Genomic DNA, 5719 nt, shown 5'->3' with positions numbered 1-5719 from the left:
CCTTCCTTTACTCGTGCCTCGACTAATTTGTAGGACATTTGTGAGTTTTCTTTTAAACTTCTACTTAGGTTATTTAACTAAAGATTCTTAGATTGCTCTGATATTGCCCGTGTATGATTGAATTTAAGGCAGGAAGCCTATTTTGTAATCTATGTGCTATTGCATTGTGCATGCTGACAGTTGGACTATTATTTTTGTTGTTTTTCACAGGTGAAATTTTTTGGTAAAGTTCATTTTTCAGGGGAGACTTTGCTGAAATTTCGGTAGGAGTCTCGATCCTCTTTCCTTTGTTTTCGAAGAAGCGGATGTTGTTATAAGTGGGCCCGGCATCGGTTTGATGTCGGAAAAACCACAGGGTTCGTCACGAATTTCGAGAAATTCGGGGCGGTTCCTGTCACCAAAACTATTCAATAATTAACAATGGATCCAAAGTTGATCCACTAGGTTGTGGAGTTAAAGCATGCATTTATTTTACACAAAGTGGTGATCATGATTATTCCAACTAGGTGAATAATCATGAGTGTGACTAGGTAGGCCATCCACACTTACCAAAGTAATCATAATTAATTTTAGTGTGGTGTGGTAAATTAATTAGTGATAGGAATATTTGGATCAACTTTTGCATTATATATCAAATCACCATTATTTACATCTAGATAGACCTTACACACTTACCAAAGTAATCTTATTAATTTTAGTGGGTGAATGTTTATTAAGTGGAAACATTTTGACAAACTTTCAATTTTATAATAAAACATCGTCATCATCTTTATGACCTATCTTGCTGGAAAAAGCTATTAACACAATCATAGTCACCTAACTTATGGATCAAAAAGATCCCATAACAAGAACATCAAGAACACCAAGAACATGCATATGAACTAAAATGAATATTCATGCTATTTCCGGAAAAATCGTATTCTATTTTAACCATCTCATGCTCTTAATTAATTATATTTTCATGATGTTAAAATCATTATGGTTATAATGCAACTACGCTTTAACGTTCATGCATACACATATGCATACAAAGAGAGCATCAATCATCAAAACATGAAATCCGGAAACCCCAAATCCAAAATAACCCATTTCACTCTATATGATTTTCAGTCAATTATATCAAAATAAATCAAGTATAACCATTGTACTTTTAAATGAATTTACAACTCATATATGTATCTCTAAACCCTAAAAACATATCAAGTTCATGACCTATGGCTACCAATTGTTGGTTTTAAAACATTTTAAAGAAGTTCATTTGAATATTAAACATGCATTTAATCAAATTAATCGCAACATAAGTATATAGTGGTTGTTTAAATTAAAAAAATAAAACTTTGTCCAAGTAATGAACATTATATGTTTTCATAAAAGGAAAGTACAAGAGAAAATGATAAGTTCTAATTACCCTTGAAGCAATAACATGAACTAAGTTGTGTTTGGTCCTCTCTTGATGACTTCCCTTTGTTGATCTCCTCTTGGATCTTTCTCCCCCTTGTAAGCCACAAAAGGATATGACCTATAAGTCTCAAAACCAATGGAACCTTGACATGAGAGGGAAGAATATTGGGAATTCAAGGATGCTAGTGCAAGATCCCCAAGACTTGGTTTCAATCTAAACCCCTTGAAAGATGAAAGTGTTTCACTCTTGAAAACTCTCTTTTATCTCTCTTTGATCTCCCAAACCTATTTGGTTGATGTTGGATTGTGTTTGTATGTTTTTAGCTTATTGAAACAATTTCCATATACGCATGCATTTTCGGCCAAACCTTATTGGGCTTCCAATTTTGGGCGTTGTGACACTTAAATCATAATGTTTAGGTGTCTTAACCCCTTGGGCTTGATACCAACCATTTGGATTTACCGTTAATTGTTACCGAGGCCCAAATACACTTTTACATGGTGTAAATCATCATCAACAAATTGATCAAATTTATTTCCACATTCTCATATGTATTACTCAAAGTTAACCATTCAAGGTATGAGATCCATTAGTTTCTAATTAGCAAGACAATGAGAAAATATTAGAACTCTTTCTAATCAACTGGAATTAAAACCCTTTTTTAATTATTCTTTTATATGTATTGATCAAAATCAAACCTAGGACTTCCACAAGCCTAGAGTGACATCTAGCAATATATCAAAGCTACCCAAGCTAACTAGAATAGTTGAAGAACCTATTTAGTTGGAATTGCAATGTAATACGGTCCTTCTCTAATACAATGTTTCAGATCATGTTATTAGGGTACAAATTGATTATGTCAAACCCCTAATATGATTAACTTCATGTGATTTAATATAACACGATTGAGAACCACTTTCTAAATCATGCTCAAATACTTTGGTTGAAGATTCACTAAATCATATCTCGAAACATTCTCCTTAATTAAAGGTATAGATTCCTTATTGTATATTCATATGCCTCTGTGATGAACTAACAGATCCTAATAGCACATAAGGTAAATCTTTTACGACTTCCCTTTGAGAGCTATTAAAGATCAATAAAGCATCATAATGAAACTATGATGCCTCAGGTGACAGGACCCAACCCAAATTCCACTTTAAAATTCGGGCCGAACCCTGTGCATATTCGACAATTGGTAGGTGCCGGGCACAAATGACCTAATTGCCATTCTATCCAAAGTTCAATAAAAATCGGCTTGACTCCTACCAAAAATTTGACAAAGTCTCCCTTGTAATTTGATCATTTCCCAAATTTACACCTGTCAAACAAGCATATATATACAATCCAACTGCCAGCATGCGTATATATATACATTATAATAGTTAAATCTAAGTTTTAAGGCAAGTTATCAGCGCAACCACTAGGAAATTACAAAAGAAGTCAACTCATTTACAGAAGAGCCTTACATCAGAATGGGGAAGCGCGGGAAGTGGGAACGACCCTGTGGTGGATCATTGTGCACGCCTACTGCTTGGGGGCGCAAAACATTGAAAAATCTGAGTGGACCAAAAATAAAGTTTTAGAAAATAGCAAAAGAACATACTAACCACATTGTAAAAACAGTTATAAAAACTGAATCAATTTCCTTATACATACTTGTACTGAACTCATGCATTCATATTTATACATATATTATCAAACATTAATCCTGCTAAAAGACATTGAAGTAAAGATCAACCTATCACCTAGGTATACTTATTTATTTCCGTCAACTCCCTTAATTACTATTTATTCCTCGTGTCACCGTGGTGACACATTCTCGTAGGACTCAGGAAACACTCGGTTAGTCTGATCTGCCTTCCTTGCAAGACTCAAGGGACACTAGGCCCACTCGAGCTGCATCCCTCACTCCCACAGTTCAAACATCTCTAAGCCTCGTAGGGCAAAAGTCAAGCATGCTGACTTAACTGAATACACTACTAAATATACTTGGTTACCTACGGTAATTAAGGACAATATAACTTCCTAAAAGGTTTAGAATAAATAAAACTAACTCCACTACTCTTAAAACTCTGCTGGCATCCTATCTGATTTCTAAAATCCTTATTTATACTATTCTTTAAGTATTCACGATTCGGTAGCAAATAAACAAAATACTTAATCTTACCAACATATGCTAGAAAGCCCTCGATCTATTGAATACTTATTCAAGATCAAATAATGAATTTAAATTGCATAAAATCATTTATGAAAGCAAAGGTCCACTCATTGGTGATCCGAGCTAGCTGGACTTCTCGAAGATCCCTCTTGCGGGTCTGCCTAGCCCTGAGTGCCTCATTAAACCATCAAGAATATTTAATTAATAAAACTGCTCGGTATATGTATTTAATTAAAATCCTGACCTCTGGCTCCTAAAAGTGCGTGCACTAACTTTAGAATCTTTTTTATACCCACAAAAGCTATCCTTACATTTGGAATGATTTAGAAGTGCATCGGGACTCAAAAAGCGCTAAAGTCTCAAAAAGCCAACCCAAGACCCCATGGGTCCACGACCTCTAAATTCTGATCATGAAGCTCGTAGAGGTTCCAGTATACCTAGGACACTTGTCCTGAGAGTTTGATCTTGATCGTACAGTTGCAGAGATCATGATCGTCCAATCTTCGGTTCTTGTAATCCTAGCCCTAAGGTTCGCATTTTCGGAGTATCTGGGGCTTCGATTTACAATACGTCGACTTTTATATGATCCTGGAATTATCTGGATCAACATATCTGAAAATGACTACGATCCAATGGCTCAAACGTATCTAACCTAGAAATCACACAATAGGCGAGATCCATTCGGGGTTCAAATGTTATCTAAATTGAAATCTATGAGTACTTACGCGCTCGTGAGGAACAAGGGATCATTCTAGGATTGAATATGGTCCCCACCATAATGCCCACGCGCCACCACATGCGCTGGCAGTGCATGGGTGGCTGGATAAATTTCTAGCGGCCGGAAAAACTCCAAATTGCCAACCCAAACTCCTACTCTAGGTGTAAAACCCTATTTGGAACAACTTTTGTTCTTGGACCTGCCTCAAAAACTGGCTGGAAGTGATCGGAATTGCGATCCCAAAACTGGCCGAACCTTAACTCGAAAATCGAACTATCTACACTTCGAATCGATAAAAACCTACCCAACCAACAGTTAGAGTATGAAAAATAGCTAGAAATCTATACCTCAATGGATTTATTTGGCTGTCGGAAGAGAGAGATCGAGAGATTTGAAATTCAGAGAAAAATCCTGTCAAAACCTTTGGTTTCCGGTGGCTATGGGTTCGGCGGGATGGGGGAAGGCATTGGCTGCGACGGCAAAAGCTGGTCGGTGCGGTTGGGTCCAGTCTAGTGGGTCATGACGGCGGCTGAGTGGTTATGGAGGTTTGGAGCGATCGAACGAAAACAGGGGAGGGGGAAAGACGCGGGGAGAGAGAGGGAGAGAAAGAGAGAGGAAAAAGTTCTTCTAAAAAAATCTGCCTTTTCAAATTACCATTTTGCCCCTCCACGTACCTTAATCATATTTTCTTCGTTATAACTCCGATTCGAGCCCGCTACTTGTCTACGGAATCATTTCATCGCGCTCTAAGCAACGGTGCAAGCGAAATTCTGAAATTCCTTCCCAGTCAAAAAGTCAACTTTTCTTTAATAAACTATTCTAGGGGCAAAATTGTCTTTCTCTCTAATAAATTAATAATTGAATATTATTTAAGGACGAAGTTATTACATCAAGTCTGAGGACTTATTTGCATTATTGCAACTATGAGTTCTGGTCGTGACATGTAGATAAAGCTTCGTATGAGAACTACGATTGATTGCGTTCAATGTACTCAATCACTATTGAGCACAATCTACACAAATGGTTTGAGGCTAATCATCTACCTAATTGAGCATACACAGTATGTGCTAATCTTGATGGTTTATCAATGCCCATTTGATAACCCTATGATTAGGAACATTTCAGGATACTAAAGTTAGAGATTAAATGTCTCATGAATCTAATTTTCTTTAGAGTACTTTATCTCTTATTTAGCATACCCTGTACATTTGTTTCTTTACTAGATGCAAAAGATAACAAAATAAGCTTGCCCTTTATTTATCTTTCACGAAATATATTCTAAGGAGATTACATCAAATGCATTGGCTCTTAAGACACATTTCTAACAGATATTACAACACCACTTGTTACTAGGATGTAAGGTTGCATGGCAATGATGATTTGATTAAGACCAATTCCAAGTCTCTACACATGGAAAACCAGAATGGTGTCGACTTTC

This window comes from Prunus dulcis, chromosome 5 (assembly GCF_902201215.1).
Source record: "Prunus dulcis chromosome 5, ALMONDv2, whole genome shotgun sequence".
NCBI classification, from domain to species: Eukaryota; Viridiplantae; Streptophyta; class Magnoliopsida; order Rosales; family Rosaceae; genus Prunus; species Prunus dulcis.
The sequence above is the reverse complement of the archived record's forward strand: the minus strand, read 5'-3'. Positions refer to the sequence as shown.